Here is a 12,879-nt window from a genome sequence, read left to right as displayed (position 1 = left end):
TTAAGAGAGTCACAGAACTTTGTGACACTGGAAATGCAATTTGAAACTAAAATGACCTTTGCTTTGTCCTCTATTTGCTCCCTATGGTGCATAGTATAAAGATACAGACACTTTAGATTTGATTCACAGCGTCTTGGTGACACTCAGAACTCTTGGTATCCAGACAGCATCACAAAAAATTAAGTCCATGGAGTGTTTCCAGGAGTTGGTGTAATTTCTCTGTCCTCTCCCTTGCCCCCACTGCTCACACAAGTGAGAGATGAATTGATAGGGGAACAGCAACTTGTTTCCTCTGAGCCAATACAATTCTGTTGGTGGTGGCATCTTGGCAGGGCTGGAGGAATGTTTCTGCCACACATGGGTAATGTTTTCAAGCCAGGCTCTTAAACTTTGCAGCTGGCTGTCCAAAACTGTCACATCCAAACTGATTCCCTTCATCAGTCAAGACTAATGTTTGTGCCCAGAGAAATCTGTTTTCATTCACACTTGGACAATGCAACATGTGGGAAGGGATGGCTTTGCCCATATGGTAATGCTTGCTGGCTGGGGAACAACTACTGTTTGTATTTTCTGGTGACAGTGTAGACCAGGGATGTTTGGACTCATTTCTTGGCTTTGTCATGGACTTTCCCAGGCCTTCCTTGATCTTTTTCTCTCCAGCAGCAGATGTGGTAGCTAGGGTGTTACCTGCCTTCAAGGGCATCTTGTGGGCTGGGCTGATGGGCTCTCAGCTGTTATAGCAATGGGATCTGGAATCCAGGAGGCACCTTGGCTGGGATTCTGAACCAGCTCTCTATCAGCTACCAGTATAAATTGAATTAAATTAATTAATGGGGTGGTAATTTTGTTATCCTACCTTTGGTTGATCTGTGAGGCTTCTCCCTTCACCCTGGAATATGATGGAGCATTGTTGCCAGCAGCAAGGAATTCCTGCTTCCTTCACACTTGCCTGAAACCACAGGGCTGAGGTATCTAGCCCCTTGCTTTTTAAGGCTTCACAGAAAAAAACTACTTGGGGCTGCTTTATTTGTTCTTTAGTAGGGTATTATTTTTCAGAGATACTTTTTGAGCCATACTCTCCTGGACAAATGACTTGTTCTGAATGTCTCTCTGCAAATGGGACACTCGTTGCAAAGACATTCAAATGTCTTTTTGAAAAAAAAGTTCCTTCCCTGTTACTGGCTGCAGTGGTGTTTAGTTTAATTTCAAGCAGGCCAAATTTAGAGTGTTATATGCCTGCCTCAAACTGTATTGTAATTAGTACCCTGGGGAGACAGGAACCAGGGAGAAGCTGAGTGTAAAGAGAATGAAGCTATAGAAGCTGTCTGTGAAGGATGAGTGAAGAGCTATGGAAGGAGATGAAAACAGGGGAGCTGAAACTGCTGCAGAGATGTGTGTGATGGGAAGAAAATGGGCATGGAGCTTCAAAGAAAACTTGAATAGGCTTGTGTTAAAGAAGACAAAAGGTCTAATGTAGCATGTAGTGAGATTGGATGAAGAAAGATCTTTGCATCACTCTAACCCGTTCAGTTAGTGCAACCTGCAGACAGCCTAATGCAGGTGCCAGTTTTCCATCTCCCCCCATGCACGATGGACTGGGCTCATCCCTGTTCTCAATCACAGATGCACTGGTGTCTTCTCCCAGTTGGAGAAACCCCTGCTCAGAGGCTTCAGGGACCAATTCACTGAGATATCAGGGGCTTTGTCTTGCTTGGCTTCATGCATATGCCTTTAATTTCTCTTTGCTTGCTTCCTATCTCCCTGTGAAGCTTAGCATGCCTTTGAGCAATGCACCTGGCAGTGAAAAATTCCTGCTGGTGGTGGGAATACTGCAGCCACCTGGCTGGTCTGTCAGGCACCTGCAAAATCAGGGTTAAGAGGAAACAGGTTGGAAAAAGTACAAGGGGAAAAGGAAGAGTGCTGATGGTGGCTGCACTGACCATTTAGTTAGTGAATGTCTCTGGCTTGGTGTCAGAGATAAAATGCAAACCCATTCCTACTCTGTAGTGCTTGAGTTCTGGATTCCTCCAAGAGTTTGGTGTGCCTCTGCTGAAGGAGCAGTGGCCCTCCATGGGAAACTTGTATTGTGCTTTTTGCTCATGTCAGACTCCAGTAGATAAGTGGGAGAGGTGGCATCTTCTGTTTTCCTCGCATGCCCATATTAAATTTTTGTAGAGTCTGGTAATTCTGAAGTGGGGGGAACCTGTCAGCTGCTGTTTGGTGCTTGTCTCTGACATGGGTTAATCCTGCAGATACGGGTGAAATAACAGCCATCTGTGTGTACAGCCACAGCAGATGAATTTGTTCATTGGCTTTGTGATGGCTTACTTCTTAGTGAATCCCAAGAAACAGACCTCCTGTTATCTGGCAAAACATCTCACTGCTTGTATCTCTACCTTACAGAGCACTCCTTGAGATGAGTGAGATTATAACAAGTCTGCAAGTTGTAGCTAGATCTCTAATTTTTTTTTAGCTATAAGATTTTTTTTTTATTCCGTGTATGTTATTTTGTATTTTACAAGACACTTCTAAAATACCTTCTGTCCAAGGGGAAATGGGTTTGTTACCTTTGAGAAGTGGCAAAATGGTGAGATGATATGATCGTACCAGGTGTAAAGTTGCATGGCTTGTGTAGCCCTCGGGACTGCCAAACCTAAAGATGCAGAATTCACAAGCCTGACCCTTATAGCTTCCAACCCCCAGTCTTCACACTGGAAATGTTCAGATAATAACTAAGTTCTAAGCTGGGGGTGTATTTGAGATCACCTTCAAGCCCTGACTTGTCTGTTTACACCATAGCCCCCCTGTGCTCACCTCCCAACCTGCCCCACTCTTCAGGGGAAAATTTGGGAGCAGCCAGCATGCAGCTCCTGTTCCTACCCTTGGCTCTGCTCAGAGACAATGTGGAAGGAGAAATGAGTGGTTTGTGAAAGGCTTTGTAGGATGGTGTTACTTAGCAAATAAACAGGATGCCATGGAAAGCTCTGGTGTGGGCTGTGAGATGGGGATAAGCAAGCAGCTCACGTGGCTCTGGGACAAGCTTGGGGTGCTGCTGATTAGATGCTAGGGTGACCCTAATCCACCTCAAGTCATTTGGTGTTTCTTTTAGGAGCTGTTAACTGTGTGCTGTGGGTTGGCAATGCAAAACAATGTGGCCATTTTGTTGGTTCCCTTTTAAATGGCTTCCTCCCTCCCAAGGCTTACTGAATTAAAGCCTTTCATGTACTGGTTGATGAGAAATGCCTCTAACTTCTCCCTGAGCTGAATTCCCATTTTCTGTAGCCAGGCATCTTTGCTGCATGGTAGGGAATGGAGCATGAGAGATACCAGCAGAGCAGGAGCAAATGAGGAGAAAAGGGATAGGACTTGTCAGAAAAGCTCATCTCTCAATATATATAGCCTTTATATAATCACTGTTGTCCTCCAGCTGTGAAAACTGAATTCAGATGCTATCAAAGCTTTTATTAATGCTGTTCCAGAGTGTCCTGCCTGGGTCACTTCTGCCCTGGTTCATGCCTGGCAGCTGGGAATGCTTCTGCAACCAGCTTTGCTGGCCTCTCTTCTCCATCTGCACTGGGGCATAGCTGGGATGCAACCCTTAGCCCTGAATTCAGCTCCTGATTATAAATGAAGGTAACATGAAGTCATTCACATGGCAGATTTTCTTGTTTTGCTGTTCATAGTAGAAAGCCTTCTCTGCAAGCATGGAAGTGTTGTGATAGGGAGTATTTTATTAGATAAACAAGCAAACTTGGATTGATTTGGGGAGGTGGAAAAGTGAGGGTGTTGAAGTGTGACAGACAGCTGAGGATCCTGCTTCTCCGCTGCTTTGATAGTGTGGAGGAACAATTTTTTCCTGTTAAGTCTTCCAGAGACATGAGTTCTGTCTCTTCTCCCCTGGAAATGAACCCAGGCTGCCAGTCCTGTATGTAGCCAAGAACACCCGTGATGCTGTAGGAGCCTGCTTTTAAGCTTTTATATACCATTTCATTTAGTCTTTATCTGACTTTGTATGCTTTCTTGCTGGTCACAGGGAAAAAAAAAAAAGAGATCCACCTCTGAATGTTTCAAAGATGCTTTAGCTTCTTTCCCTTGGCTGTTTACTTAGACAGAGCTGAGCAGCTCACAAGCCCCTGCTGCTGCACACTTATTCCACATGGAATTCCTCATCCTCCAGGTTTGAGATGTGCCAGCAGCACTGTTGTGTGCTGTGTTTTTTAAAGCACACAAAATTGCAGCTCCAGGCTTGAGGTTTGTGCTTCTTTGCATGCTTATGATGCATTATTTTGCTGCCAGAGAAATATTGTAAAATAAACAAGAATTCAAATATCTACTAGCTTCGTTGTAAGTGTGCTGCTGAAGAGCAATGGAGGCTACAAATGGGTTCTGGCACTGGGTGCATCTCTGTAGATATCTTGTCAGAGACTGAAGTATCACCTGCTTTCACCTCAAGAGGTGAATCTTGAGAGGCTGGGAGGCAGAACATTTGTGGGAACACTCAGCTTGGGGTTGTGATATCACCAGAGTCTAGGACTTTCAAAGGTTAAAAGAACCACAGAGCTCGGCTGTGATGCTCATCTGTCTCAAAGCAGCAGAATAAGCCTTTCAGGTTTTGCTAGGAAGATCCCTGTGGCCTGGTGCTCTGTACCTGGGTCTGTTCTGAGCTGTCAGTGAGTCATACCAACTTTCCATGATGAATGTGAGGGGGTAGGTTGCAAATAACACCCCTGACAATCTTTTGGTTCACACCTCTCTAAATCATAGAATCATAGAATTGGCTGGGTTGGAAGGGACCTCAGAGATCATCAAGTCCAACCCTTGATCCACTCCCGCTGCAGTTACCAGACCATGGCACTGAGTGCCACATCCAGTCTCTTTTTAAATATCTCCAGGGATGGAGAATCCACTACTTCCCAGGGCAGCCCATTCCAGTGCTTGATCACCCTCTCAGTAAAGAAATTCTTTCTAATGTCCAACCTAAACCTCCCCCGGCACAACTTGAGACCGTGCCCTCTTGTCTTGCTGAGAGTTGCCTGGGAAAAGAGACCAACCCCCACCTGGCTACAGCCTCCTTTAAGGTGGCTGTAGAGAGTGATGAGGTCTCCTCTGAACCTCCTCTTTCTCCTGGCTGAACAGCCCGAGCTCCCTCAGCCTCTCCTCATAGGATCTGTGCTCAAGTCCCTTCACCAGCCTAGTTGCCCTCCTTTGGACCTGCTCCAGGACCTCAATATCCTTCCTAAACTGAGGGGCCCAGAACTGGACACAGTACTCGAGGTGTGGCCTCACCAGCACTGAGTACAGGGGCAGAATCCCTTCCTTGGACCTGCTGGCCATGCTGTTCCTGATCCAGGCCAGGATGCCATTGGCCTTCTTGGCTACTTGGGCACACTGTTGGCTCATGTTCAGCTTCCTGTCAATCCAGACTCCCAGGTCCCTCTCTGTCTGGCTGCTCTCCAACCATTCTGTCCCCAGCCTGTAGCGCTGCATGGGGTTGTTGTGGCCAAAGTGCAGGACCTGGCACTTGGCCTTGTTGAACCTCATCCTGTTGGAATCAGCCCAACTCTCCAGTCTGTCCAGGTCCCTCTGCAGAGCCCTCCTGCCTTCCAGCTGATCGACACTTCCCCCCAGCTTAGTGTCATCTGCAAACTTGCTGATGATGGACTCAATCCCCTCATCTAAATCGTCAATAAAGATATTAAACAGAACTGGGCCCAACACTGATCCCTGGGGGACACCACTAGTGACCAGCCGCCAACTGGATGCAGCACCGTTCAGCACCACTCTCTGGGCCCGGCCCTCCAGCCAGTTCCTAACCCAGCGCAGAGTGCCCCTATCCAAGCTGCGGGCTGACAGCTTTTTCAGGAGAATGCTGTGGGAGACAGTGTCAAAGGCCTTGCTGAAGTCCAGGTAGAACACATCCACAGCCTTCCCCTCATCCACCAGGTGGGTCACCTGATCATAAAAGGAGATCAGGTTGGTCAGACAGGACCTGCCCTTCCTAAACCCATGCTGGCTGGGTCTAATCCCTTGCCCATCCTGCAGGTGCTGTGTGATTACACTGAGGATGATCTGTTCCATAACCCTGCCAGGCACTGAGGTCAGGCTGACGGGCCTGTAGTTTTCTGGGTTCTCCTTCTGGCCCTTTTTGTGGATTGGCGTGACATTCGCCAACTTCCAATCATCTGGGATGTCCCCAGTGAGCCAGGACTGTTGATAGATGACAGATGGGGCAGGGCTCTTTCTGACTCAGGGGAGGCAGGGAAATGGGGTCAGTCCCTTCTGCCCCATGCAGGATCCTTAGGAAGCAAATGGAGCAAATGGTGGCATTGGTGGCATCGCTGTTTGCTGCAGTGTTTGTCTTAGTGGTTAGCTTTGTGTGTTGTGTGTTTGATCAGTATGGATTCCAGTTTCTCTAGAGTAGTGAAAAGTTGACTCATTTAACTTTGAGAGGCACGTGACTTTTTTTGTGTTTTAAGCTCTTCTGGAGCAAACTGTGGCTTTGCACTGGTGTTATCAGCTTCTGATCAAACAGGGTATCTTCTGTGGGTGCCCCCTGCTCCGTCCTCCCTGTGCAGTATGCAGCAGCAGGTAACATTGCTGTGTTTGTGGCATAGCAGAGTAACTCAGCAAAGGGCTTCCCGGCTACACTTGCTTTGTGCCTTGTGTTAGCTGAAGGCAAGGGGCATGGGATGCTGAAATATACTGAAATAGGGGGAGGAGATGCACAGTGGGCAGAATGCACAAGAGATGGCAGAGAAGTTTTATGCATGGTGCTGTAGAAGGGAGGCTGCAAAGAAATGGATGTCTTGCCTTGGCCAGGATTGCAGTGTGCTGGCTCTCTGGGTGCATGGTGTGAGACCCTATCTGTTCAGGCCATTGAAAATCCTGACCTTGAGTGTGTGCTTCATTTGGACTCTGTCAGTAATCTCAGGGCTAGAATATAAAATGATTTTTTTCACACCAGTGAGGCATAGAACTGACCTGCAAACTCCTTGTGCCACCAGAGCAGTAAGTTGCAGATTTTCTGCTAGTGCTGGCCTAGAAACAGCATAGGCACATGCAGCAACAGCTCCGCTAATAATACCCTGCTTCTCAGCAGTGGTTCAGCTGCAGCATCTATTATCCTATCCCTGTCATGTGAATGCAAATTTCTATGCAGAGATGATTTCCAGACCTTGAACAGAGACAGCTTGGGCGTCTTTGTATCAGCACCTTTTTTTTTTTTCCTTTTTTTTTTTTTTTCTTTTTTTTTTTTTTGCTTTCCCTTATGTTTGCAGGTCCAAATCCAGCAACAGTGTCAGCATCTGTGATGAGAACATTTTTTAAGTTTTAAACACAGACTTTATAGGGCCAGGAATGGTGTTGACATGTGTGATCAGAAGCCTGGGATGGAAGGTCCTGATGCCCTCACCGTTTCAGCAGGGTGAGGAGCAGCAAGGAGTGCTGATGTCTGGGGGCTGTGCGAAGCCTTTTAAGCTCATTGCCTCTTCTTAGCCATCCAGTATGGAAAGGCTGACAAACCGCCAAGGAAATTTTCTGCATTTGAAAAAAAATTGGGCTCAACTACAAGCGAGCATCTCGACGTTAGAACTGCAGAGCAGAAAAGAATTCAGAGCAGAGGATCAGCATCATTCCCTTGGGCCTGAAGCCTGAGGCTGCTGGCTGTGCTGTCAGCTGGGAGGGTGGGTGGCAATGGGGGGGCTGAGCCCATGGGTACCAGCTCTATGGGGAGCAGAGCTTGTCTGCACCTCTGGGATGTCCTTTGCTTTGTCCCATGTGGCTGCTGAAAGAGAGGACAAGGTGACATCTGTATGAGTGAGTGGAGCTGTGTGGAAGCAGTGGTTTTGTGTCTGGGCTGGATGCTTTGGTTCTTCGAGGAATCTTCTGTTTCCTGACTCTGTGATGGAGGCTGTGGGAGAGGGATGGCTTTTGTTTTCCTTTGGGAACATAGTTACCAGGCAATTATTTTACACCCTGTAGCACAGCAGACATGTCTCTTCAAGTCCAATCTCTCACCACATAACTGAGAAAATGTATTTTACATTAAAAAGAAGCCTTTTTGAAAGGCCCTTCAGGCATAAAGTCAATGTGTTTTCTATATATAACCCTATATTAATACAATGAATTTGTCTATAGACTCTGTGGGTGAATATGACTTGATCATTGGAGATATAAACAATATGATACTCATTCCCAGTGCATTGTGTTTCTGACTCCATAATGGTGCCCCCAGCCTTCAGTTCATTTCCTAGTGATAAAGTGGGGCAATAGTATCAAGCAGATTTATGGATTGCATTTTTGCTGAGCACTAATTTAAAATAAACAGCCTTTAGAGAGAACGAATTTACCTTAGTTCAGAAATGCCAAGATATCTATGTCTGGGACAGAAAGGAGTGATGAATGTGAGCATGTATTATTGAAATAAGTTCATTGGCATGGCAAAAGCTTCTGTGGATTTAGTTACAGGGGTTGTAATGTAAGTTGCTTTGGCTGGAAAATTATTTTTTTTTTCTTTTTATGTGGATCATTTATTACTCTCCGTTATGCATTATAATTTTCCTTTTTTTCAATCACTGAAGAGTATTTCTGGACAGACTCAGCAGGCTCTGTTCACCCATATTCTTTGGAGGTTAGAATTTAAATCACCCAAGACAAACGTGTGTGCAGACTTGTATGACTCTGTAAGAAGAAGCCATAGTACAAGCATGGTGTAAGTTTTAATTACTTGTTGTTATTGTATGTTAGGCATTGTGTTCACAGAAAGGCAGAAGGCTGGGTTACACGACCTTTCTACCTTCCAAGCCTGTTTTCTGTGTGAGCAAGGTACATGGATGCACTGATTTAGTTCATGGTGAACCAGTTGACTGGTCTGATGTAGACTTAGTCTGGAGGTGCTTGAACTTGTGGAGTAACAACAGTGAATGGTCCTCTCTGATGCCATGGCTAAATCTTAGTGGAGCTGCTCTCAGAAATTGGGTGGGAGATGTCTGGAGTGGGCAAAAAAGGGAGAGGAGGAGGAGAATGCAGACAGAAGGGCAGATCCTCTCAAAGGGGGTGGTGGAGACCTTGAGACATGGAAAAAGGCAGCAATGCTGGAACAGCTGAGGGCTTCGTATGGTGCTGCAGCTTAAAAGTACTTTGCCAGTCAGAGCCTCAGTGATTTACTATAGACTGATCTTCAGGACAGACATGAGGACAAAATAGTAGGAGGCAAGGTACAGCTGGTTTTAGCACAGGGGAAGGAGGTGTATGGATACAAGGCTGGCTCTGCCTCTATCCTTGCATCCCTTCTCTGGCCATGTCTGTTCCTGTGTGTGGTTCCACACCACTCACTTTTTGAGGTCAAACCACATGCGTGTCTCATTCTGAGGCACTTGGCCCATGGATCTTGTCTGCATGAATTTTACTGGTTTGTTGCAGGAGTTTCCTGGTGACTGTTTTCATCTTAGAAGTTTTTTTTAAACCAAATATCTTCTGAATCTATTCTTTCTGGCCTGGGCAAGTCAGCTGTGTAAACTGACAGGAGCCAGGAAATAGCAACTTCACAACTAACATTGTGGGCTCCTGGTGTTTACTGCTGTGTTGCAGCAGGGGGTTGTCCGTCTGAAGCCACAGTCCTGTCACACCACTCCATAACCCCACACCCCTGCTTTTAACCCAGCATCCACATGAGCTGCACTCCTGAGAGCTCACCCTGGTCTCAGCACACAGGGACTCTTCATAATCCATCAGCCTCCTCAAATGATGTCAGGATTTTTGGGGGGGCTCTAGTGTCTCGAGACATTTTATGTCAGTCTGGATAAACAGAGTATGTGTCTAGGAGAGATTTATCTGCTGGGGAGCTGCCTCGTGATAGGAAATGTGGGCACTGCTGTGCTCTTTGTGTAGCAGTACCAGGGCACTGGGAGCCTCCTGCCTGGAAACTGCAAGTTAGGCAGGGTACAGGCAGGAGATGCATGAGAAGCCCCATAAAGGTGGGGTATAGAGGATGGCCCTAAGCATGGGCAGAGGTTGGTTTTAAATAAGGGCAGGTAGCAAGCATCTCTGGTCTGCTAATGCTGATTTTGTAGTCAGCCTGTGTATTAAGATCACAGCCAATGTCAAAGCAAAAATTTGGGCATCCCAAAGCTGTCTGGGCTGCAGCCACCCTTGATGTAATGCAATTGTTCCTGGTGTTCTCCAGCTGAGAATCTGCATGATGACCCTTTATTTCCAAGACATGTTTTTATTTTAGGATTTTTTTACATTTTTTGTTTTCTCTATGACTGTCAGTGTTTTGGAAGCTACTCTGCTGATGCTGGTGTCAGCACTCTGTACTTTGATGCTGTTTTCCTCTGGATGCTCAAGGCTGATGTGATGGCTTTGTTCTTTCACCATGGTCCCCCTGCACCCCATTTAATAAAGGCAGAGCTGGTAAGATATGGTGGTGGTGCTACAGCTAAAGGAGTGGACTTGGAAAGTGCACTGTGGTCCCACCAGAGGAATAAAAACTCCTGCCTGCTTTTATCAGGAGGGTTGGAGTTTTCTTTCTGCTCTGCTAAATGTCCTTTTATTTCTGTCTCTTCACTAAAGCAAAGCAAGAAATGGTTAGGGGAAGGTGAGACTTTGTTTATTGTGAGGGGTTTAGCTTTTTACAAAAGTAAAAGAACTGAAGTCCAACTGAAATTAGAGCAGGCTGAGAATTGTGATTCTGGTTTCAGTTCCCAGATTTACTGGCCCCTTGACTGTGAGTTGCACTTTGAAATGGGGCAGTTTTTTTATCTGAAATCCATCTGTCTAGAATCTGACCCTTATAAGCTGTGACCCCCAAGTGTTCCTAAATGCCATCCTGCTTTCTATCCACTTGTAAATATGTATGGTAAAAGTTCAAAAGTTGGCAGCCAGATTGAAGTGCAGGAGAGACTTCCAAAGCTGGTTAATACTGGTTGGCCTGGGGAAATCACTTCTGTTGGCTTTCAGTCTTACAGCCTATATTATTCCATCAGAAACTAACTTGGACTGTGCTTGTATCATTAATATTTGGCTCTTTATGCCTCAGTTTACACAGCTGTAAGTGAGCAATTCTGAGTTTCCTGTCTATCCAGGTACAGCTCAGAAATGAGCACCATGGCCATGACTTCACACTCATCTTGGAGACATTCTCCATGCTGATGAAATGTCGGTTCATGGGATCTCAACTGTATCCCTGCTTCTCAGGGAAGTGCTGGAGGTGGTAGAATGAAGGAGGGCTCCCATGGCAAGGGCTGTTGGGTGTTTCCTGTGTGGTGGTAAAGTCTGGAGTGCTACCAGTCTTACCCCATAGACCCTGTTGGATCACACCTTGCAATAAAACCAGTTACGTGTTGTGGGTGATAAATGCAGCTCTGTCAGCGTTACAGTAATATCAAGTGATAAAAGTCTGCCTGGGATGAAGGCTGAAGTTTCAAATGCCATGAAAGCAGTCCAGTTTTTTGAGTTTTGACTCGGACACTTATCAGGGTCACATTTGGGAGCTTTTGCTATGCACGGCAGCAGAAGTCGGTTGTTTCCATTTTTCCCATTCATTGCTGATGGCCCTGTCTTTATCCAACTGTGCCCTGGTGTACCCTAACAGAGTCTTAACTGCCCCAGGAGAAGAGCTGCTGTCAGAATACTTTAAACTCGGTCAGACTGGCTCCTGCTTTGTGAGGTTTATCAGCAAAGATTTTTAGTGCCTCCAGTGGGAGGCTATTTTTATACTGTCCAGGGGCTACCTTCTCCTTTGAGGTCATTATCACTTTTTTTTTCATTTTTGTTTTTTTAAATAGAGAAACGTGCCTGTTTTAGGACAACCTTAAATATCTTCATCTTTCGCAGTCTGAAAAAAACAAGGTAGCCTTTTATCCAAGGTAAAAAATCTTGGTGTTCCTGTGACATGTTCATTTCTTTAGTCATTTTATTCTTGCTCCAGCAGGACCCTGCTTTAGACTTGAGTGCACAGAGTTTTTTCCCTTGAGCAGGAATGACAGCAAGCAAGGTGTCTCGTGTTTCATCTTCATATTCCCTTCAGTGCTATGACTGTTGCAGAAAATCCACCTTGTATTTCATTGCACCAATCAAGAGCAGAAGAGCTCTCAAGAGATGATCTGGTTCATTTTCCTGCCCTATGGCAAGATCAGTCATACCTGTGTCTTTCCTGGCAGATGCTGGTCTATGCTCTTTTAAAGACCTCTGCAGCTTATTTCAGGCAGCTTATTTCAGGGCTTTACAGTCCTTACCAGTAAAAGTCTGGTTTCTCCCCAGCTTGTATTTAGCTTGAATCATCTTTGCTGCAGTTCAAATGTGTCACTTCTTGTCGTGCCCATTTTGAATACAAAGAACAGGTTATTCCTTTTTTCAGCAGTGTTAAATACTTGAAGACTATTTATGTGCTTCTCTCTTCTTAGTGTTAAATACCACTGTTTTTAAATCTTCCCTTTGTGGTGGATTTAAACCTTCTATGTAAACTGTAATTGGCCTGTCTTCTCACAACTATGCTGCAAATGACAATCCCAGTCATTAACTAATCCACAAACATTTAAAACTGTTTGATCAGCATTTTATTTATATGCTTTAATACAACACTTGTGTGCCAGCCAAATTGCCTATTTGTGGATCACTTTCTCTGACTTGATGGCCTTGTGAGCCAAGTATACATAAGGTGTATTCTGCTGATTGCTAAGTTGGATTCTTTTCCAGAAGAAAGAATGGGTGTCCAGCATGAAGTGAGGCCTGACGTGGTTTGTGCCATGGTTCTGTGGGATGGTGTTTGCAGCATGAAATCTGTTGCATTCAGATAGAAAAAGGAGCCCTAGGAGAGTCTGACGAATCATGGAGTCATGGGTCTCTGCAGACACCCAAAATATACATGGATGTATGCAG

The 12,879-nt window shown here is 45.6% G+C and overlaps 1 protein-coding gene across 2 annotated transcripts in view; it reads left to right on the top strand.

Annotated features, from left to right (window-relative positions):
• The window catches only part of SLCO3A1 (solute carrier organic anion transporter family member 3A1), a 132,792-nt gene that overhangs the window by 12,636 nt on the left and 107,277 nt on the right, over positions 1 to 12,879 (top strand). The window lies entirely within an intron of this gene.

The sequence above is a fragment of the Heliangelus exortis genome, chromosome 11 (genome assembly GCF_036169615.1).
Source record: "Heliangelus exortis chromosome 11, bHelExo1.hap1, whole genome shotgun sequence".
Lineage (NCBI taxonomy): Eukaryota > Metazoa > Chordata > Aves > Apodiformes > Trochilidae > Heliangelus > Heliangelus exortis.
Note: the sequence above shows the minus strand (reverse complement) of the source record. Positions and strands in the feature narration are given on the sequence as shown.